Source organism: Peromyscus leucopus, chromosome 22, assembly GCF_004664715.2.
Source record: "Peromyscus leucopus breed LL Stock chromosome 22, UCI_PerLeu_2.1, whole genome shotgun sequence".
NCBI classification, from domain to species: Eukaryota; Metazoa; Chordata; class Mammalia; order Rodentia; family Cricetidae; genus Peromyscus; species Peromyscus leucopus.
The window spans coordinates 29895232-29919289 of record NC_051081.1 but is presented as its reverse complement, the minus strand read 5'-3'; the positions used below and the strand labels follow the sequence as shown (position 1 = coordinate 29919289).

The 24058-nt window shown below is 43.3% G+C and overlaps 1 protein-coding gene across 4 annotated transcripts in view; it reads left to right on the top strand.

The window, feature by feature from the left end:
- The window catches only part of Rasgrp3 (RAS guanyl releasing protein 3), a 108745-nt gene that overhangs the window by 7587 nt on the left and 77100 nt on the right, over window positions 1–24058 (top strand). For 2 of the 4 annotated variants that reach the window (XM_028873412.2, XM_028873422.2), the window contains exon 1: window positions 21869–22526. The exons of 1 other annotated variant lie outside the window; for it this stretch is intronic. The gene's annotated coding sequence lies outside the window, so the exon portion shown is untranslated. Of the gene's footprint in view, window positions 1–21850; window positions 22527–24058 lie in introns of those variants that run through there. One more of the 4 variants, XM_028873433.2, reaches the window with a different exon arrangement.

The window sequence follows — 24058 nt, the reverse complement described above, 5'->3', positions numbered from 1 at the left end:
GTGGCCTATTAGAACAACTCAAAGTTTGCTGAGTCTGAGTACCCATGGATTTCTCAGTTGAACACAGGAGTGAGCTGGGCGGGTGGGGGGTGGGGGTGGGATGGGGGTGGGGATGGGGTGGGGTTGGGGGGTGGGATGGGGTGGGGTGGGGGGCTAAGCTGGTCAAAGGCTTGCAGAGCAGTTCTGAAGCCCTGCATTTGTATCCTTAACACCCACACAAAAGATGGAAGTGGTGGCCTGCCTCTGTAGCCCCAGAACTCTGGGGACAGTGGCAGGCATGTGCTGGGCTCCCTGCACAGTCTGCCCCCAAAGGGCAAGCTCCAGGCTCAGTATGAGTCTGTCTCAAAAATTAGGGTGGGAATTGATAAACACCTATGGCTGACTCCTGGCCTCCAGGCCAGGCTAGTGTACCTGCAGACACACATACTACACTGACAGAAGAGTCATGCAGATTCAGAATCAATCGGGACTATATACTTGTAGTCAACTTTATTCGTTTTGAATCTGCATGACTCTCCTGTGGGTGTCACGTGTGTGTGTGTGTGTATGTGCACATATTCTAGGTCTAAAATCGATTCTTCTATACAGACTGAATCTGAGTTCCAGAAAGCATTTGTGATTTTGTGCCTCTGATGCTACATAAAAGGAAGATATCTTTAGCAGTTAAAATGTGTGCGTTCATGCACACACACACACACACACACACACACACACACACACACTTGGTTCTAGCATTGTGACTACTTGCTGATGTTTCACTTGAAACGTAGGAAGCATGCTTCAATAATCTTGTGTAACTCCCTGCCCTGGGGACTCCCATGCCAGTCAGCTGGGGTGATAAAGATAGCTCTAAGTGCTAAAATAAGGAGATGCAAAAATAAACCTGTGGAAGGGGAGACAACCAGAAGAGCCTGGAAGTTCCCAGGGCTCTGCCAAAGGCAGAGACCTGGAAATCCAGGCCCCTGGAGCCCTGAGGAGGGGCTTCGGCCAACTGCAGCAGTCCTCTTTGGGGTTCCTCTCTTGTTACACAAGGGTTTGATTATGAAGGTAGATTTAGAGCAGCCAGAAAAAAGTCCAGACTCAGAATAAAAGCTAAAGCCGTCTAAAACGCAAGTAATGACCATTTGCTGCATGGCTCACACGTTGGGAATGCTCCAAAAGCTTGGGGATTTTCTCGGACCTCTAAATTCACTTTCCATTTTCTTCACAGAAACAAAGCTATAAATAGTGATCAGGCATCTGCCCCTAAAATGCCATATGTCTTCGATGAAACTGTTTCAATGCATCTACAATGAATGTATATTGGACTGAGTTCTTACTTGATAAGTTACTGTTTAATATAAATATGTCATTATATTCCTGAAATTATTCATTTTATTTACAAAGAAATACAATGGTTAATATGGTGTTTCTACATTGATGTAATATATTTTATACACTATATTAATATATTAACAATTACATTCTATAACCAATGTATGAATGCTATGTTAATAAATGAAATACCATGAATTGTCAACTTATTATCACCTTGTATGCAAAGAAGCAAGCAGTAGTAAAGATTGCAGGAAGTAGATGCTGTCCTACATTCCAGGACAAGCTAAAGAGGTAAATCCTATTTATTTTATCTGTTAATGTTGGTAGAAAACTCAATCAATTAGCAAAGAATGAGGAAATAGAATTCTTAAGAAAGTCACTTATCTAAGTGACTTAGGGACAAAGTCCTTTTCAATCATCATGTGTCCATTCCACCACCACCCCAACACCAAGATAGGGTTTCTCTGTGTAGCCCTGGCAGTCCTGGAACCTGCTCTGTAGGCTCAAACTCAGAGATCTGCCTCTGCCTCCTGAGTGCTGCAATCAAAGGTGTGTACCATCACTGCCTGGCCCTTTTTAGTCTTTGGTCTAACTTTACTTCCAAACCCTGGTCTTGGCTTTTCTTTAAGGAAATACTTTTGGCTGTGCACTTAATGCATAGCCAAATTTAGGGTTCCTTTGAAGGATACAAGACAGCAAATTGCAGAGGCAGTTAGAATTAAGTAGTGCAGCATACTGGAAACCAAACTATACAAAATTGCTCAGGAATCCTTGCGGGGAGGGTTGAGACTGGGCTTAGAGGAATGACCCTGCAGCCTCCGTGGTACACAATCAGCCTTCCCTTCCCAGTTTTTATGCTTTGGTGAGTAGATAGCTGCAAGCTGGATCCTGAAGATACTGCCATTGTTCCTTGCTGCTAAGCACTAGGAAGTGAGGTAGGTGTAACAAAGCCAGACACTAACTGGTCCCCAGTCAAGATCAATAGAGCATGCCAGTGCTCAGTTTTACCAGACAGTAAGTGAATGCAGGGAGCTGCAAGAGGGTTGGGACAGATATCTGAGAAGGGGAATAGAGAACACCTTGCTCTACTTGATTCTCCCAGTATTAGATACTTCATGGTCCTGGTGTTCCTCCACTTTATTGATTGATTGTGCGCTTGATTGTGTGTGTGTGTGTGTGTGTGTGTGTGTGTGTGTGTGTGTGTGTGAGTGAGCGTGCGCGCGCACATGTGTGAGTGTGCACTCCCCATAGCACTCATGTAGAGGTCAGAGGACAACTTCTGGGGAGTGGGTCCCCTCCTCCCACCAGGTTTGGAAGCAGGGGCTCTCTTGTGTTGCTGTGTAGGAGGGTTTTCAGCTGATTTCCCTATCTGTGCTGGCCATGGGAATACAGATGTGTACGCACTACCGTATCTGCCTTTATTAAAATGTGAATTCCAGATATTGAGCTCAGGCGGTCCAGCTTACGTGGTAGGTGCTCTCACCCACGGAGCCATCTCCTTGACCCTTCTAACCTCTCAAAGAGCTTCTCCCTATCCCCACAAGTGTAAACATTTCCCGTGTCTCTCGAAACCCATTCTCCCCGGCTACACTTGTTCTTGTCACGGAAGCATAACCAACCCTGACCTTGCTTCAATGGCGTCAAGAGAATTTGAGCTTATGTTCTAAGTCCAGGGTTAGCCATTTGTCTCCAACATGCCTCTTCTTGGTGTTCCTCATAGTCTTAAACTTAGTGTTTCTGAGATGAGAATTCCGTCCTCTGTGGATATCCACTCAGTGGGCGTTGCTCTTTGAGATTCTGACGTCACTCCATTCGGCTGGGGCCATATTTCCCACCATCCTGCTCTTCACCCACCATGAACCCAGCTGGCCACCCTTCTGGTTAGATGTGTCTCATTTCTATTCCCAGGGCCTTTCCTTCCATTTTTGTTCCTTTTTAAACCTCATTCCTGGATTCTCTTAGTAACCTCACAGCTGGTTTCCCACCCCCAGTGACTCCCTCTCCACATGCTCGCTTGCTTTCTGAAGTCCTGAGAGAACGGTGTGTCTGGGAAGGGGTGCAAACTGCCTACAGTCTTAGCCCAGGTTACCAGAAACAGAAATATGGGCAAAGTGTTGAATCTGTTGCAAGAAAAGCTGTGTGTTGTGCAAATGGAAGAAGTGACCAGGGAGATGAAGGCTTTTCTCTAGAAACCAGAAAGTCAGGGGCAAAGGCTACATGATGGGACATGATGGCCACTTCCCCACTCCCTTCTTTCACTGGAGCCTTTGTTCTCTCGAGCCTTCTTAACCTCACCATGCACCCACACACAGGAATAGGAAGAAGTCTATCAGCTCCCCAGTTTGTATCTCTTAGAAATTGATGCATCTTTTGTGAGACTAATCTTTGCTTATTTTTGTTTTTCAGATTTAGTCCACTCAGTAGCTCTAGCTGGCCTGGAACTTGCTATACAGACCAGGTTAGCATTGAACTCACAGAGATCCACCTGCCTCTGTCTCTTCGGTGCTGGGATTAAAGGTGGGAACCACCACTCGTGGTTGATTTGATTTTTAAAAATTTATGTATAGACAGGGTCTCCCTGTGTAGCCCCGGTTGGCCTCCAACTTCTTAGGAAGAAGCCCATGCTAGCTTCCAACTTTGAATCCTCCTGCTTCTGCTTCCCAAGTACTGGGATTACAGGTGTGGTTCATGATACCCAGCCTTAACCCATTATAGACTTCTTGTTTCATGCTGTTGTGGTTGGAAAAGTTCCTCGACATAGTTTTACTCTCTTTTAATTTGTTAAGACTTGTTCCATGGCCTAACATCTGGTCTATCCTGGAGACTGTTCTGCATGCACTTAAAAGGATGCATACTCCACTGTTGGGTGGAATCTTCTTTGTACTAAGTCCACTCAACCTCTAGTGGATTGTTCAACTCTATAATTTCTACTTTGGTTTATGTCCATTGTTGAATGAAGTATGTCTAAATTCTCTATGATTACACTGTCTATTTCTACCTTAGGTTCTGTCCACACTTGCAAATATCTACATTTATAATAGTCACATGTATTTATAGTTATTAGAGCCTTTTGATACATTAACTCCTTTCTCATGTCATGCCATTCTTTGGTTTGATAGTTTTTGACTTGGCATCTTTTTTATTCCATATAAATGTAGCTATCTCTGTGCTCTTTGCTTTCCATGCACATGGAATACCCATTTGCATCCCTTTACTTTCAGAGTATGTGTAAAGCTGACATGGGACCCTTGCTAACAACACATAGTTGGAGCTTTGATTTTTATTCATTCAGCCACTTTATGTCTTTTGACTTAATCTAGTTACTTAGCAAGTAATTATTGACAGGTAAGTACTTTATATTGTTACTCTCCTGTGTCTATGTGGTATATGTATGTGTGTACCCATGTATGCATGGATGTGCTTGTCCATGCGTGCATGTGTGGCGGCCACAAGTTATGTTGAATGTCTTCTAGCACTCTCTAACTTATTTTTTGAAACAGACTCTCACCAAACCTAGAGCTCTCTACTTGGCTAGATTGGCTGACAAGCAAATCCCTGGGGCACACCTGCCCCCCCCACCACAGTGGTGGGTACACCACACCTGGTATTTTACATGGGTGATGAGGCTCCAAACTCGGACCATGTTTGTGTAGTAATAAGCACTTACCAACAGAGATGCTTCGCCAGCCTGCTGTCTACTGTTTTCGAGTTCTTTTGTTCATTCTTCCTTGGAGGCTGACGTTCTTTGTGATTTGGTTTTCTGTTGACGTGGGGGGGGGGAGTATGCTTTGATTCCTAACTTCTTATCTCTTGTTTGTTCTTCAGAGTTTGCTTTGTAGTTACCACCTGAGGCTCACACAAAACATTCGATATTTTTAGCCATCTATTTTAAGCTGAAAACAATAACTTTTTGTTACTGATGTCGCAATTTGCACCATTCTATATTGTGTCTCTGTTAACAAATGAATGTAGCCATAGCTAATTTTAATACATTTTTTGTTTCATTTTCATACAATAGTTTAAAGTGGCTAGGGCATCACCATGGTGGTATCAGAATATGGATGGATCCATACTTATAATGGGCCCACAATTTTTCTTTTTAGTCTTGTGATGGGCAGAATTGAGTCCATTCAGTTGGAACCATGTTTCAGATTTCTGATTTTGATAATTTTCCAGCCAATGCTCTTACCCTCTGAGACACTGCTCCAACCCCTAGGGATAAGTTTTATACTTTCATGTACTTTCCAACCTGCAAGAAAGAAACCTGATGATGGTCTTCTGAAGGTTTTCTTTTTATGTGATGAGTTGCTTCTCTTCTTGCTTTTCCACATTTCCTTTGTCTTTGGATTTAGAGAAAGGATTACATTGTGTCACTGTGATGATATCTTTCTATGTTAACTGCTTGAGGTTCATTGGACTTCAGGGATCTGAATGTTTATTTTCCCGTCTAGATTTGACAAGGTTTCTGTCGACTCACTTATGCACAGTGGGATTCTCAGAATGCGTAGAGAAAGCAATCAGGGCAGAGGTTTACTGGAGGAAATAACAATATCTTCCTGGCATGGCATCAGACTTCCTTCAGAATGAGGCAATGCTTTTTACGGCCTTACCTTGGTAATTGAACTGTCACTTTTCATGGATCCTGTTGGCCGGAGAGAATCTGCCTGGAAAAAGTGTGAGCCCAGACTACCAAAGAGTCTATGAGGTTAGCTGGGGGACATCTGCAGGCTGCTACACATGTGTACCATACAAACTTCACAAAGTTGTGATTACAGAATTTTATTTTTCTTCTTTGTGCACTGTGTTACCTTTTTTTTTTTTTTTTTTTTTTTGGCTTATTCATTTTGTTTTGTTTTTCAGACAGGATTTTCTGTGTAGTCTTGGCTATCCTGAAACTCCCTTTGTAGAATAGACTAGCTTCGAACCTACCTCTGCCTCCCGAGTGCTGGGGCTAAAGGTGTGAGGGGCTTTGGTTGGGTCAGATGCCTGTTTATGGGCAAAAGTAGACTAGGCAGTTGGAAATGGTGCCAGAAGGAAGTGGGAACGCTGGCCAGACAGTGTCACAGTGCCAACTAGACCTTCTCAGCCTCTTCATGTAGACAACAGCACCAGACAGCACTCAGATTGTCTCATGAAAATAAGAAGTATGTACATTTTACATTTAGGCAGCACAGGATGGTTCTTTTCTATTTTTAATTTTTTGAGGCTATAGTTTTTATCACCAGGCATGATGGTACAAACCTTTAACCTCAGCACTTGGGAGGCAGAGGCAGGTAGATCTCCGAGTTCTAGGCCAGCCTGGGCTACAGAGCTAGTTCCAGAACAGCTATGGCTACACAGGGAAACCCTGTCTTGAAAAACCAAAGTAAATAAATAAAAATAAAATTTTCATTTCCCTCTTTTCCTTCCTCCCCTAAAATCCTCCCATGAACTCTTCCCCCTGCTCTCTTTCAAACTCATGGTCTTTTTCTTTAATTGTGGTTTCATATGTACATTTATGAACTTCTCCCACACCTCATCCATGTTAGCATGTCTATTGCCGCTGTCCTTGTTCAGGACTCAAGACTAGGACTTAAGACTCTACTCAGTAAGAGGAAAATAAGCCTGGTACTGGAAACATAACCATCTACCTAGTGAAGAGTCTACAACAGCCGCTTTACTAAGCCAACAGAATCCCTAACTACATTCTAAATGTTTGTCCTTATGCCCCCCGGATAAGTGTCACCCCTCATCAAGGAACTTCTCTCTGCAACAGCCAGAGACTATTACAGAAAACCACAAGGAATCAAAAGTCAGAATCGTGGTGCCCAGTGCCAACTGATACATCTACAGCACAACTCCCGAACCTAAGGCTCGGTGATCATTGCAGACAAGGGGGCAGAAGGGTCCCAAGAGCTAGCATAATGGGGAGTCTGCTGGGAAAGCTGTGTCTCTCAGCAATGTCAGAAGGACAATTGTTCAAAACACCTTTCTGTGTCGTTTCCTTTCCTTTAGAAAATAAATCCAGGAGACACAAATTGCCACTAATTTAGTTGATTTACTCTTAAGATGGACTCCTAAAAGCAGTGTAGTAGAATTGCTCATTGTCCCTCAAAAAGACTAAGGCTGAGGTAGCAGAGAAGTCGGGTCTTTGGGTTGCTCATCCTGGTCAATTTTTCTATTTTAGCAACTGAGTAATCACGACAGCACCATATTGGTGAAATTATGAAGGCCACTCCACGTAGTTAAAAGGGAGGTTTATTTAGTGGTGTAACTTACAAATGAAGGGATAGGTAGGTTGCAGGGTTTGGGGAAGATGTAGCGCAGTCCGGCGGTGTTCTCTGGAGAACTCTGCTCAGTCTACCTCCAGCGTCCAGGGTTCAGGAACCAAGAGAGCTGGTGCATCCAGATCTCGAGTCTTCAGGGTCCTCTCTTGGCCCCACCTTGTAGGCGTGACAGTTACCGAAGCCTCATTGGGGGTTGGAACTTCCAGATCAAAGCTGTAATGGTTACCCCAAAGTCCTTGAAAATTGGGATTGGGGAAGAACGTTTGGAAAGATGCTGTCTTCAGGTAATGAACTGCTGTCATGTTCCTAGTTTCCTAATATCTCACCCACAATTCCCTGCACTTCATCCCCAACGTGTGTAAAATGAATGGAGGCTGAGAAAGCATTGCCAAACATAGACAGCCCAGAGGAACCACACGGCCTCCTTCTGGAATCAGACTAAAGGATTAACTTCTGGAAAGAATTTTCCATCTGCTTCCGTGAGAAGAATGATTAGAACCATCTATCTAGGTTTGCACACTCTGAACTAAGAGATGAACTGTACCATCTGGTCTGGCTAAATTTAGTGCGGATTTCTTCAAGGAGTTCTGTCTCTGTTATGCAGGCAAAGACTTCACCTTCTGAAATCCTAGGGAGAGCAGGGGTTAATGGGTGCTAGAGATTGTCCTCTCTGCCCACTAGAGATGGCCCACTCCAGCAGGGAGTGTTGTGTGATTTCTCTTGTCCCGGCTGGACACCTGTTAGCCAGCCGACTGACACTGGGCACGAGTTAGGTAGTTTCTTGCCAGTTTTATTCTGTGTGTCCAACTTACAGCACAGATACGTTCTCTGTATCCCCTGGTACTTCTCCCATCCCTCACTTTTTCAACATCAGTGCCCTCTGTTATTTTTGGCATAAAAGAAATCTGCTTTTAATTCATTTCAAGGCTTTGCAATAAGCAGTTTAAAGGAGTTGAGCGGATGAGAGGTGTCTCTCGGGTCCTCTGATGGACACATAACAACATTATGGAACCAAGCTGAACCCAGGCCTATCTTCTTTGTTATTTAATGATAGTGTTTACACTCTGATGGTGAGTTTAGATGAGCCACACTGTGGTCATTAGAATATTACATAGCATTGGTTTTTAGTATCCCTATTTTTTTTTGTTGTTGTTGTTCTCTTTTGAATTCTTAAAGTTCGCTGTATTCCGTTTTCCCCATTTGTACCTTGGCAGTTACACACTCTATCTCCTTCTATAGCTGGAACACACACTTGATTTAACAAAGTAATATAGACATGTTTGACTAAGGCAGGTATGGGACACACACCTGTTTATCTCAGCATTTGAGATCAAAAGAGTTTGGAGCTGACCTCAGCTACAGAGTAAATTTGTTCAAAGCCAGATTGAGCTGTCCACTGAGACTTTGTCTCAGAAACCACGATCAAACCAAATCCAATCAGTAAGAACAAAACCCACCCCCAGCCTCCTTCTGAATATTAGGACCTTGGAGACCTTCAATTCTGAACTCATTCTCCTTTAATGCTATTACTGAAAGGGGGCCCTTGGAGTAGTCACAGGACACACTCAGACTCTGAATTCTCAGCACAAAGGACATTGATTACCTTGGACGGACAAGCAGGGCTTGGGACAGTGATGGAGGAGTTGGGGGGGGGGGCACTGCCTCTGGGTTGGACAAAGACAGCAGCAGGAATTTTTGCAGAATTGTTTTTTAAGGAGAAAAAAGGGGGAAGTCTGTGCTAGGACGAGCTGGTAAGTCCTGATTGAACAGTGTAGCCAGATAATGATTTTTGATTGCTAGACCTTGGAGTCTTAGTCAGGCATTAGGAAGTAAGTGGCCATGTAAGGGAATAGACCCTGGTGGCCAGCTTTAGGAATGTAGTTTAGCAGGGGAGAAAGGAAGGTAGGGAGGTGCAGAAGGCAAGGCCTGCCAGCGCCATGTTAGAGAGCCCTTCAGTTACTGTTGAGTATTTCAATTCTACTAAAAGAAAAAAAAAAAGAAAAGAAAAGAAAGAAAGAAAGAAAATCTGCCCAGGCACAATGGGCATAAAATAAATCGTGCATATTTAAACTACAATTAGACTACTTGACATAGCACGCATGCATGAAACCACCACCATAACAATGAAGTTAATAAACATACTTTTGAGGCAAATCAATCCAATTCACACTCAGATATGACCAAATGTATAATATGAAGATCTGCGAATTTCCTGTAGCCTTGAGAGTTCTACAAGCCCCGGGGCTGGGAAGTGAGAAGAAAAGAGGAAGCAGGGAGGTCCTACCTTTCCCTCCAAGGACACGCCTCCAATAACTGACAGGTCTCCCCCTAAGCCCCACCCCTTACGGGTCTTGTCACCTCCCATCAGGACCGGGGTGGACTTTCATCTAAACCATATCAGGACTGAGTTTGTACTCCCCTTCAATTTTAGTTTTAGGGCTGATGAGTTGGCTCAGCGGTTAAATGTGCTTGTTACACAACCCTGATGACCAGGATTCAATCCCTGGAACCTGTTTGAAGGAGAGAATCAACTCTTCAGAGCTGTCCCCTGACCTACATAGACCCACATCTCTCCCTGCCACTAAATACTTCTAAACGTTAATTGCAGAAGTTGTACTATTCGTTATAAATATACTCACTGCTAAATTTAGGCATATAAGAAAAAGAAAAGGAAGCCGGGCAGTGGTGGTGGCACACACCTTTTATCCCAGCACTTGGGAGGCAGAGGCAGGTGGATTTCTGTGAGTTCAAGGCCAGCCTGGACTACAAAGTGAGTTCCAGGACAGCCAGGACTGTTACAAAGAGAAACCCTGTCTCAAAAAAACAGACAAACAAAAAAAAAAAAAACCAAAACAAACAAACAAACAAACAAAAAACAGGAAAAGGAGAATCCTGTTTGATTTCATAAGAGTGCATATATGTTTGTCTTTTTTCATGGCTGTATGGTCATATTCATTGAATATTCATTCTGATTATTTTGACCAACTGCTTTTTGTCTTTGTTTTTTGTTTATTTGTTTGTTTGTTTGTTTTTTAAGACCTGCTCTTACTCTGTACCTCAGGCTGACCTAGAACTCATTATTGTAACCCAGGCTGGCCCTCAACTCACAAAATCCTGCCAGGGTCTCTTAAATATTAGTATTGTAGGGATGAGCCTCCAATTCCTCTCTCCTTCCCTAATCCTTGGATTGTTTCTTTTTTTGATATGACATATGTTATACTGAGTTATTCTTAAATGTATCTCTGTTCATTTGTTGGCTATTTTCATAGGCTACACTTCTGAACTAGAATGCATTATTTCCTTTCTAAAACCTATGTGGGAAACCAGAGCAGCCAGCTTTTTGAGATGGGTATTTCCATTTCCTTATTAAAAATGAAGGGTTTTTTTTTTTTTTTTTTTTTTTTTTTTTTTTTTTTTTTTTTTTTATCCTCAAAGGTTTAGTTTATACATGACTGACTGGGGAATGAGAATCCCATTTTCTGTTCTATGGTATGTGGGACCCCAGCTTACCATACTGCCTTGCTAGGTTAGAAAAAGGATTAACAAAGAAAAAGAAAGCATATGGTAGAACAGTCAGGTAGATTACTAGGAATTTTAAATAAATAGCAGTCTGTGGAATTAGGGCACAGGGGACCCATTTCAAGCCGTTATATTCTCACCTGGCCTTTCTGTTGAGAACACTCAGGTGAGAGCTGAGGGTTGATTTATAGTCGGTCACTTCTGAGGACTTGGGTGTCACGAAGTCGCTGTGTATCACACTCAGCAGGGAATGGCCTGCCTGCGTTTCGTTCTGAAGGAAAGGACGCAGCTCATCTGGGCCAGTAAGTTGGATCCAAAATTGAACTTGTGTTTATTTTATTTAATAAATGTGTTCTTGAATAGGATGTGTTGGATTGTGATTGGTAGGGTGTCAATTTTCACAAACTGTAATCTTTGAATGCGTATTTTTCCAAAAACAAAGAATGCTTGAGAATTGTGAACAAATACCCTTCGTTATAAGAAATACAACAACTTTTTTTCCTCTTAAAATCAGGAACCTGGTGTGTAGTTGTTAGTGACTTAGAATGTGGTGGCTGGGGCTGAAGTAACTGTTAATAATAATGTGGACTGCATACACTATTAAAAATATTCTCGCTCTGGGGCTGGAGAGATCTCTCAGTGGTTAAGAGCACTGGCTGTTCTTCCAGAGGACCTGAGTTCAATTCCCAGCAACCACATGGTGCCTTGCAGCCATCTAGAATGGGATCTGACGCCATCTTCTGTAATGCAAGCATACCTGCAGACAGAACACTAGAACACTAAAAATAAATAAATAAATAAATAAATAAATAAATAAATAAATAAATAAATATTTTTAAAAATACTCTCGTTCTAAGGTCTCACTCCAGTCTTCTAAAGTAAAATATGCAACAAACTTAGACTGTAGAGTTTTGTTTTTTTTTTTGATTTGGGTTTTTTTGTGTTTTGTTTTGTTTTTCTGTTATTGTCCCTTTTTTTTCTGATTAACCATCACGCTTGGAGCATGTAGCTGTGCATATTGGTGATCCTTGGCCCTTTGTTGATATTATATTCCTGCCTCAGGTGTCATGGGAGGCACTGACTCTTCTGTTACAAGCCACAGAGTGATGTGTGGGAGGGACTGACCACCTCACCAGCCCCAGTGCATGCTGGGACTGTGCTTCAAGACACCATTGGTATTCTGTTTCTTTATAGTCTGCCAGTTTGCCAATCAGCAACTGATTGATGTGGTCTTAGAGTTCCTGGGAGTCTTAGTTTGTGCAGATAACAAATACTAAAATAGCAAGGCATGGCAGGCATGCACTGCACACCTGTAATCCTAGCATTTGAGAGGCTGATGCAGGAGGATTATAAATTTGAGGCAAGCCTGGTCTACACAGCAAGACCCTGCCTCTTAAATCAAACTAATGCACAAGATTTTTTAAAAAAATTAAGAAAATAGCAGAAATAGACAGACTCCAAATTTTAACTTTGACAAAATTTAGTTGAGTTTAATATCCTTTGAAGAAACTTAACTATTGTTCATGAAAATTAAGCAGGTATTTTCCACCTTAGTTATTGCGTGGGTGTGGCTCGTAGGATGGAATTGTGAAATGAAATTTTATTGCTTCTCATTCTGTAATCCAGATCCTCCAAGTTAACATTTCTTAGAACTTTTCAGCCCGAGAGCTCTGTATTGTTATTAGCTCAGATTAGGGGAAAAAAAGAGAACAGAATAATTTTTTTTTTTTTTTTGTCAAGTCAGACATAAGTTCAAGAGACAAGGACAGATTTTCATTAGTAGTAACTATGGCAAAAGAGCCCAACGTAAAGATTAGGAGGTAACTGTAATTTGCGCAGAAGCACCCAGATATCTTAAAGGGAAAACATGGGGACAACCAAGGAGGGGCTTAGTAGAGGCAGAGCGTTGATGGGTATTGGTGATATTAGGCTGTCTGTGTCTGCTAGTTATCAATGTCAGGAAGTTAGCGGCTGTCAAAGTTAGCAATCTGTCCTCCCACAGAGACCGAACGGCGTGGGTCTTGTCCATCTGGTGGTTGGAACAGGCAGTAAAGATTTTTGACAGTCTTGAGCGTCCTTGGGAAGGGACTCACTTGTCATGGCAAATCAAAGTAATCTCACAGATGTTGCCTTGACGTTCTAGAAACTGTTTTGGAGTTTGTTCAAATTGTGTGTGTGTGTGTGTGTGTGTGTGTGTGTGTGTGTGTGTGTGTTGTGATGGATGTGCACTCGTGCGTGAGTGCAAGCAAGCACGTGTGTTTCATGGCACACATGGAGAGATCAGAGGACACCCTCAAGTGCAGGGCCTCGCCTTCCACCTTGTTTGAGATGGGCCTCCTTGCCGTTTGCCACTGGGCGTGCTGGGTTAGCGTCTTCCAGGCATGCTCCTGCCTCCACCTCCAATCTCTCTATAGGAACATTGGAACGACAGGCACGAGCCACGATGTCCAACTTTGTGTGGGCTCGGGGATCCAAAACTAGGTCGTCATATTTGTGCAACCAACCCACTGAGCCATCTCTGCAACCTGGGTTGGTTCAAATCCTCTTAGGTTGTTGCTGGAGAGCTTCTCTCCAGGTTCCACCAAGCTCCGCAGTCCCACAATCCATGTATAAAATAATCACTCAGACGCTTATATTATTATAAACTGTATGGCCATGGCAGGCTTCTTGCTAACTGTTCTTTTATCTTAAATCAACCCATTTCTATAAATCTATACCTTGCCACGTTGCTTGTGGCTTACCGGCGTCTTTACATGCTGCTTGTCCTGGCGGTGGCTGCAGTGTCTCTCCTCCCTTCTTCCTGTTCCCTCAATTCTCCTCTCTCCTTGTCCCACCTATACTTCCTGCCTGGTCACTGGCCATCAGTGTTTTATTTATATAGAGTGATATCCACAGCAGTAGGTCTATATGGATAAGAGAGGTGAGAAACCTGGCTAGCATTTGATCAAGAAGAGGATCTTTGTCCACAGAAATCAATAAATTAGCAACCCTAATAATCCCAGTTTGGGGATCTATACTATAGAAATAAAAGCCATGCACTCAATGATGCTGTGGGCAATAGTGATTACAGAGGCAAAATCTGGTATTTGAGTATTCATCATCAACAGTACAGTGGGTACCCTCCGATGTAGCTATACAGTGGGGTAGAAGGTAAAGATTAAAAAAAAAAAAACCTGTATTATTGGGTTTGGAGCCAAGACATATGGCCATTGTATGTTATTAAAGGAAAAAGAATTACAGAGTATCAGCTTTAAAAATGGAAAAGAAGATCTATGCTATCTATCTTTTTAGAATCTCATATTGCTGACATGTGACAGAAAACATATGCTATGTTAGCGAGACAGGAACACAGAGAAAAGGGATTGGTAGGCTCTCACCCACAGCGCTGTCTTGTTCCGTTTGCTACCACGAGTGTGCAAGGCTTTTAAATTTAAGCATTTCATAAATCAAAGCACAAGAGTGCTGTTTTTCCGATTTTGTGAAGTAGGGAGCATCCTTAACTCATCCTCCAGGGTGATACCATGCCTATGTTCCGGTAACTAGAATAAACCCCTCATGCGGTGGTTCTCAACCTGTGGGGTGCCACCGTGGGAAAACACATATTTCCGATAGTCCTAGGAGCTGAGACACTGCTCGGTAGCAAAATCACAGTTATGGAGTAGCAAGAAAAATAAATTTATGGTTGGGGCTTCCTAAGGCCGTCAGAAATACGTGTTGTCTGATGGTCGCGACCCACAGGTTGAGAACTGCTGGGAGGGAATTTGTGGGAATTCATGTTTTACCACAGCTCCACTGTTTCGGTTGGCCATTTCCAACTGAACAGCCCTTGCTCTTCTGTTGTGATGGCTCTCTCCCCTCCTCTCATTCCCACTCACTGAGAGGTTTTATTTTACCCTCTTAGGATCTCCCGAAGGAAACAAAGCCAGGCTCTCGGTTCTGAACCCTCCATGTGAGGTGCGATACTCCACAAGAGCGGCCTGCTTGCTTTTCACTGACAGAAGTGGGCATCACAAAAATGAGCCCCGAGAACACTCCAGCTTTAATGAAAAGATTCGGCAGAAAGATCCTTTACTTTTGAGGTCCTGCTAAAAGTGTCTTCTTAGTTTACCTACCACAATGTACAAGTAAGAAAATCCTCTTGCAATAACGTTAGGCCCTCCTTTGCTGGCTCTACTCAGCTAGAGAGCTCGTCTGTATTCTCCCAGAAAGTCCTATGAAAGAGAGAAGGGCTCAAAGGATTTCCATACCTCAGTGATTCTCACCCTTCCTCATGCTGCGACCCTTTAATACAGTTCCTCATGATGTGGTGACCCCCAACCATTCAATTATTTTCCTTGCTACTTCATAAGTATAATGTTACTACTGTTAGGAGTCGTAACATAAATACCTGTGGTTTCTGATGGTCTTAGGTGATCTCTGTGAGAGGGTTGTTTGACACCCCCATCCCCCACCTCACCCCCCCCACCTCACGACTCATAGGTTGAGAAACCCCAGCTATACCCTAAGAGACTGCTGAAGAAAAGTTGAACAGATACAACATAAGTCAACAGTGGCCCTGTTCACTGATGAATCTGATGAAGTAAATGACACTTTAGAACAGGATGTGGAAGTGAGGTCAAATGCCCAGGCCTCCTCACTTCTAACCAGGAGACTGTAAATGGCTGGATTAAAAACTGAGCAGGCGGTTTGGCACTAAGGTTGGAATCATTGACTTTGGAGCCAGTACATAGGGAGTAGAATTGTAGTTGGCTAGCTGGGTTTGGGAACTTGGTAATTAAAGTGAAGAGAAAAAGGCAGTCAAAGGATGGACATTCTTTGGAATTGTGCACAATTTTGAGCATGTGGATTGGAATCAAAATAATTAGCCATTTTGTAGTCATAGCCCTGATGGAAACATCCATACAAATATCTATCCACCCATCCGTGTCTCCATTCATCCACTCATTCATTCATTTAGAAAGTGTAGAAAGACCATAATTGTCTGGGCAAGGCTGTGAGGCTGTGTTGTGAACCAAGGCAGTTTGGTGGACTCAGGAGACCCGTGTCCACTGAAGGCAATTATAATATAAAGATGGAGAGCTGTGGGCAGAAGAAGTCCAGGGCTCACATATGAGATCATGGGAACTGAGTTTCTACCTGTTTCTTCGAGTGTTGGGACACTCAAGCTCTGTTCCTTCATGCACTTAGCTACAACACGTTTTGAGGCATAAAAATGTAGTTCATTACTTATTTTTGCCTCCTCATCTCTGAAGCAGATTTTTATTTTCTGCTTTGAAATTCAACTGTCTGGATGCTAGACTAGAAAAGGAAACATGAACCTGAAAATTATCTTTATAATACTCTCAGCTCCCAGAATGGTTTTCAGAAAAATGCGCAGAGGCAGTTTGGGGGATTTAAAAGGTGCATATTTCTTCTCAAGAGCTAAAAGAATCTTGGGCACCACAGTGTCACCCTGAAGGATAGCACTAGGTTCAGATCAACTTACTCAACTTGCCTGCCAGTCGCTGGCTTCTAGGGGTGACAGCATCACAGACTAAAGAACATTGCTGTCGAGTCAGATTTTGAAACAAAAATATTAGCGCAAAGAGCTACTGTGTGAGTAACGATGCCAAGCAAGGGGTCCTGCAGTGTGAATGCTAAATTTTCCTTCTCCTGTTTTGAGGAAGCCAGCTTCAGCCGAGTTGAAAGAGCCAGCTAGAGGGAGGGGAATGTTTTAAGAGAAAAACGCAGCCACAAAGGTAAATTTCAACAAATGAAATTTTAAAAATACACTTATGCCAAGGGTGATGTCTTTCAAAAGTGAGCGGAATTTGTAACAAGGGAGGGAACGAGAGGAGCCAGAAAACAGGACAAAACAGAGAACTGAAACGGGAAGTCTATTTTAGGCAGGACTAGTCTGTCTGCAAGTTTGGGAGTTTCTCCAAGGCCATTGAGGAAAGGGGAGCTGGGGGTTGGGGTGGGGCTGGGTGCAGAGACTAGTTCTGATGGAGACTCCCCCCATTTTGTCTGTTGTTATTAGGATGATTTTCAATGCATCTGGGGATTGTGTTCCAAAGATGTATCTGCAAATGGGCTGTGTGGAACTCAGCTGCCTTTGCTCCATCAAATGCATTCTCGTTCACAGAGAGAATGCTCTAAGTGTCCTTTTGCCTGCCTACCACACAGCCACTTAAAGGCTGTAACTGGTTAAACATCACGTTTGCGACTGATAGTATCAGGAAGCTCTTCACAGGATGCGAACAATTAGACCCCCAAATGCAATATAGTTGACTAGATGCCCATGCCTGTAGAAAAACAGGCTTAACTGGATGAGCAAGTCTTCTATGGCTTCTAAGAAAACCTCAGTGGCCACCAAATCACCGGAGTTGGGGGTGATGTGCAGGGTTTGGAGTCAGAATGGTAATCTGGGTTGACATCTTCATTCTGTAGACTGCTTGCTAGTTGTGGGTAGGCTGGTTAACCTCAGTAAAAGTTCACCTGGGAGTGATGGTAGCATCTCCCTAGAGCTTGGCTATGGAGAACGAAACTTTTACACAGTAGTTAACAGACTATATGTTATAGTATTAGCGCAATACATACATATTAATATATTATTGCTATTATAATTACTTCTTGTATATGGCTCTCTATGTGTTGCTCTTTATTCCCAAGAAGCTAATGACCTTGAGGGCAGTGATTTTTGTCTCATTTTGATGATTTTCACTGGATTAAGCACAGACACTGTATTTCTCCATTTGTTGATGTTGGTTGCTTTGTGCAAGGGCAGTGGAACTAAAAATCTCAACTCTGAAAGCTGCACAGAAAACAATGTTTTCTTCCCTAGAACAAGAATGTAGTGAGAACTTCATCCCTGTTGTTTTTCCGTGGTTTTTTTTTTCTGTTTGTTTGTTTGTTTGTTTCGAGACAGGGTTTCTCTGTAAAGCCCTGGTTGTCCTGGAACTCACTCTGTAGACCAGGCTGGCCTCGAACTCACAGAGATTTGCCTGGCTCTGCCTCCTGAGTGTCAGGATCAAAGGCGTGCGCCACCACCGCCCGCCCAGTATGAGCACGCACAACTTGGTGAGTTCACCATGATTGGGTACCTGCTTTGATTTCACATAGTTGAAAGGGAAGAAAAAAGGGGCAGAGAAAGAGGAGCAGAGACAATGCCCCCAAGATTCTTAGACAAACGTTGAAGCTAAAAGAAAAACTGAGAAAGTAACAACAACAACAAAAGCCTATGTCAATGTGAGGGGTGGGGGTTGGGCTGGCCGAAGAACAGAACAAGGATGTTGAATGCAAAGTCCGGGCCAGGAAAGGAAACTGGGGGTGGGTTTAAGTCACAATACATGTTAGTGCCTCAAGCCAACAGCAGGTGGTGTATCATCAACTCAGAGCAGCTTGTGTGGAGTTTGGCACAAGGCAGGGAGCCTCTAGCAGGGAAGATGGACAGAGTCCCCAGGTCTGAGATGGGACATTCGGGAATCTCTACATAAGGGAGTGCCCTGCACAAGCATGAAGCCTAAGAGGGAGAATCTGGGCCAGACCACTGTTCTCTCCTCTTCTGTGTCCATGGAATCTGCTGGTCCCATCACTTCTAATGATTTCCTGCTAAATAGTCTCTGTAAGACTTGCAAGTGAGAGAATTAAGAAGTATCCAGCTTTGTTATGAACTTGAGTTTGTTTTGTTTTGTTCTTTGTGTTTTTTTCCTCTTGGTACTTTTTTTCTCCATCCTTTTTCTTGTCAATGGCTTTCTCCTCTTTGTGAAAATGTGGAATGCCCATAGGTACCTTCAAGATCACTTCTGTCTTCTGTTCGTTTTAGTCATTCATTCCTTCACTTACTTATCTTTGAGACGGGTCTCATGTGCCCCAACACTGGCCTTGAACTCCCCATGTAGCTGAAGATAGCCTTGAACTTCTGGATCTCCTGCTTCAACCTCCCAAGTCCTGGGATTACAGGTGTCATCCTGGGATTACAGGTGAGGTACATCCTCAACCCCAGTTTCCCCTAACTAATTTTTAAAAGATCTTGTATAAAAAGTGTGTGTGTGTGTGTGTGTGTGTGTGTGTGTGTGTGTGTGTGTGTATGTGAATGAACTTAACTCTCAGAGACAATTGGATAAACATAAACTGTTTAAAATTTTTGATATTTGTTTTAGGCTTTTTCCTATGTCAGCATAATATTTGCTTTGAAAAATGAGATTGCTCTGAAGGAACTTTTGTGGCGTGGTTTTTTTTTTTTTTTTTACTTACTAAATACCACATATTTCCAGGTTAATAATAAACTTGAACATCATTCTTCTGCCACAGTTGCCTAGCACTGCATCCTGTGAAGGGACTTACATGGAGGTAGCCTCCTTCACTGAGGTCTCAAATATGCATTATTTTCACTAGTAGAAAAGATATCCTAAGGAGCAGCCACATAGTTATGCAATCCATAGTCTTTTCTTGGAATATGCTTTTATAACAGGAACTGATGAGTGAGAGGGAAATCACATTTTAAAGAGTATTTGCTTCAAATTACAAAATTAGCTTCCTCACGTGTTTCAACAGTTAATCATTTTATTTAAGTTTATATCTCAAAACAGCAGAGAGAGAGAGAGACAGAGACAGAGAGAGAGAGAGGTATAATGAACAAAAGGGACATTGTGGCAAACAGTCCCTGTCAGTTAAGTCAGACCCAAACTATTCTCAGAGTTTCTGGACTCAAAAAAGTCCCTTAGATACTACCGTGGCCCCTTCCTGAGAGATTTCACTTGTAGGTAAAGTGTAAAAGAGGCATTGAGGTCATAAATAGGGATTTTAGAGGCAAGCCTGTAGTAATTCAGTAATCAGTCAGCATGCATGAGACTTGTTAGAGAACAGGAATTGGAGAGAGGGTTTTCACAAATTCAGGGTTAGGTGGAAAGGAAGTCCACGTAGGAGGCTAAAGGAACTTGCAGCAAGATTTCCTGGAAGCCACAGGACATTTTTCAGCACCACATGGTCAGTTGGGTCAAATGTAGCCAAAAGTTCAAGTAAGATAAGAGCAGACACATGTCCATTGCTCTTGGTGTATAACCACCTGGAGTAAGCGTGTCTGCGAAGTGGGAGAAGCCAGACCACAAGCAGACTGAACCTTTGGGATTCAAGACGGGAAGACAAGCTGTTTCTCCAGAAACTTAGTTGTGAAGAAAGACTGAGCTAATGATAGTAAGAGGAACAACAAATTGAAAGGTGGTTGTTTGGACAGAAGAGTCATAGGAGTGGGCACAGCTTGATGGTAAGGAAGGTGTGCTGAGTGGGAGACAGGTGTGGCTGTGAGTGAGGGTCTAGGACAGGTGGGTGCCACAGGCAGGGAGGCGAGAAGGTGGGAGGGGATCCAGAAGGAGGCAAGAGTTTTGGAGAAGGAGGAAATGATGAGTACCTGTAGGCAGGTTGGGTAGAAAGAAAAGTGCTCTTTCCCTTGCAAGGCTGGAAGATGACATCATTATGGGGCCATCTGTCACCTTACCAGACCCAGAACAGAAGGGGTCAATGTCTTGCTCTCCATGTTGACATTTTGCCTCACAAGTACCATCAGGGGCTACCCTTGACTGTAAATAGAGTTGGCAAAGAATCTCTATATTGTTTTCTCTGTTAGTCACTGAATAGTTTCCAGAAATCTCTCCTTCCTTGACTATTTAGTGCATAATGGATTTGCTAGAATAATCAACCCACTCAGTTGTAGATGAAGTGACTGATATGGATCATTAAGGACCAGAAGTTTCTGTTACTGCAAACATGGAGTATAAAGAAATCAAAGAGAATTTCAAATGTTTAGTAGGCCTCTTTTCTGTTTGTGAATGGAGATCAAGTCATCAACACAGCTGTGAAAAAGCCTCTGGAGATAGAATGTTTCAGGGCAACGCATTCCCAGATCTGGAGTTTATAACTACTGCTGACTTTAAACTCTCACTAATAGGTTTTGATATGCCCAATGTTTTCTAATTATACTCTGGGCTTTCACAACTCAGTAAAAAAAGTAGACCTGAAAAACTGATCCTCTTCCTCCACTTCTTCCTCTCTCCTTTTTTTTTTTTAACACTAGCTTTTAAACAGTGGGAAATTTCTGGCCTAATTTTCACCACAAATAATTATAAGATGAACCTCAGTTTGGAAGATTGGCCATACATGCTCCTATCCTGAGAGAGTTTACCCTTGTTAAAAATCAAGGCTGACAGTAACAGACTAATTATGACTCAGAAATCCCCTGGGAGATTTTAACCGTCCTTTCCTGATGTTCGCTTTTCTAAATAAGCCGATTCTCCGCCAGATCTCCATTCTTCCTTGAAAAAGGGAGTTCTGATGTAGTTTTAGGAAGCACCATCTTAATATTCCAAGAAGTCAGAGACTCAAGGTCAGACACCTTCTAAAGCCACACACTCCAGGGCTTTTCTTAGGAGAGATGCTAAGGGCAAGAAGGGAAAATGAACTCTGATGGGAAGGATGGATCCCACACAATAGGCAGGCCAGCCTGCCGCCGCTGTGAGTGCCCCAGACACTGCTTCTGTCCCAGCTTCCCAGAACACGGAGTGGTCAGCAACACACCTGCAAAGCGATTGTTTCTCTTTCCAGTCACCCTGGCTGTCAATCTCAACCGCTCTGTGGTTCCCCCAGGATGTTGACACCCGTGTGATAGGCAATGATGTGGCTGGGGTTTGAAGAGAGGTTTGAAGCCACAGGAAGTCACTTCCAGCAGCTCTATGGACACAACACATGAGATTTCCTTCCTTCGCCCCTTACGTTCTTGCCCCTGGCCATCTCTGGCTGCAGCAGCCCTGGCCTTGGAGAGGTCTGCCAGGTGGGGGTGGGAACAGGACTAAGCATTCTTAGAGGGCTACTGAAGTTTGCCTTCCTTGGGGACAGTCCCCTCAGGTGCGTGAAGAACCACACATGCTGGAGCCTGGAGCTCTGAGAAAATGAAACCAAGCAGACTGGTTGTTCTAAGGGCACCTGACCTGTAAAGCAACTTCCACCTGTTGGTTGAACTCCTGGTTCCTTTTTCTTGCTGACTAGACGCCCTAGAGGAAACTTCAGTGAGATGGGAGAGTAGTCAGCCTCCCTACCCCTAGGCAAATGCAGTTTGCTTTTTGTTTGCAGTGACCTGCCCTCCCTCCAGTGTGACTTATCAGCTCCTGGGGCATTTGTCTCTAAAAAGAAAACAAACGGTGGAATGCACGGCTCTGCATGCTAATGAAGTGGCCAAGCCAACCCGCAGCTTAGGAGAAGGTTTGCCAACAGGGCGAAGAATGAGCTTCAGTTTCTGACCTCCTGGCACCGCTCTCGGTGTTTATCAGGAGGTACATGTGACTGGTTAAGACACACACAGCCTGGCTCGCAGGAAACAGCTGCTGGCCGCATGCTCCACGCTTGGCAGCTAGACAGGCAGAGTGCTGGTGTGAGGAAGAGAAAATCACCCTAGTAAGTAACTAGAGACTTTACTCTGTGTGTGTGTGTGTATGTGTGTGTGTGTGTGTGTGTGTGTGTTCCAAGCCACCACCAATTTTTTATTTCATGTAGACTTTGGTACCCTGTGACCGTAGAACGGTGCTTTTTTTGTACTTGTTAATTTGTGGGGTTTACTAACTTTTTAGGAGTGTCTTCTTTTTAGACACAATATAATAGCCAAAAAAAAAAAAAAAAAAAAAAAAAAGTGATGTCTGTCTAGCAAAGGAGTTGATTTCCAGGTGTCCAGGATTTTTAGGTTCATAGCCAGGATTTAAATCACAGAGAAATGAACTGGTGGGTAGGAGTTAATGGCTGGAGCCTTACTAACATTTTGCCACTGAAACTTGAAAACATAGTTGCTTAAAATAACTGGTGAATTTATGGTATGGCTGACTTGGCCATTCCTAGTCAACTCTGAAAGAAAAAAAAAGACTTAGGTCACTATGTCTAAGAGTCTGCAAAACATACTTCTAAATTGACACTTAGATCAAATGTCTCGTGAGGTCTGTATTCATGCTTTCTGCTTCATTGAACGTTTAACTTTATAATGCTTTCCTTCCATAAGCTCACACACTCTCGTGACATTAAAGCTAACACTTCCAGTTGTCTTGGGTCTTCCTTATTCTAGTGACTTTGTGGTGCTCAGGGTTTTTTGTTTTTGTTATTTCCCCCCTTGTTGATGTGGATTGTAAGTGTTCAGTGACAGAGCTTGCTCTGGAGAGAGCAGCAAAGTAGGGACACGGGAGGGACTGAGCTGTCCTTCAGGGACGTTCGGCCCATGTGAAGGCAAGAGTAGGCAGAAGTCTGACTGATGATGTAGCCTCTAAAAGTGGCAAGCCTCTGAATCAACATGACAGAGAAGATGACCAGGCAGGTTCCTTTTCTGGATTGCCTGGACAGTCCTGAGGGACCAGAGTGGGGGAGGAGGGGGCGTTGTATTCATTCGGAGTCTCAGGAGATGCTGTTTTGCTTGAGATGAGACTAGGGTATTCTGAGTCCAGTTTCCCCAAGATTACTGATGGATTGTCCTCAAGGATCAAATAGTTCCATTTGCTGGTAACTTCTGCCGCTGGAGGGCACGCAGGGTCTAGCCTACTCTGCCCTCTCGCATATGGAGATGGAATGAAAATAATGTAGAGTCTGGCAGTTCTGTCTCTGAATTTCTGTAGCACAACTGACCTTGGACATCTCATCAGCCATGATCCCTAAGGAGACAGCTTTGGGTGCTCTGTAGGGTAGGGGCAACGAAAACAAACAAACAAACAAACAAACAAACAAACAAACAAACAGGCTAATCTGATTGATCTCGTGCCTGAAGCTCTTCTCCTTCTTTTCCTTAAAATGTGGAAGGATCTGCAAAATCTGGAGTGTCCAACGAGGAAAAATTAGCTCTAATTCTTTGTTCCTCTTTATGCCATTTTGTGAGGTCCTGGAGTCAGCTGGTATCTTCCCTGAATAGCCTGTGACTTCCCTGTTCTCTCTGCAAATGGCTGCTGTTGCCTGCG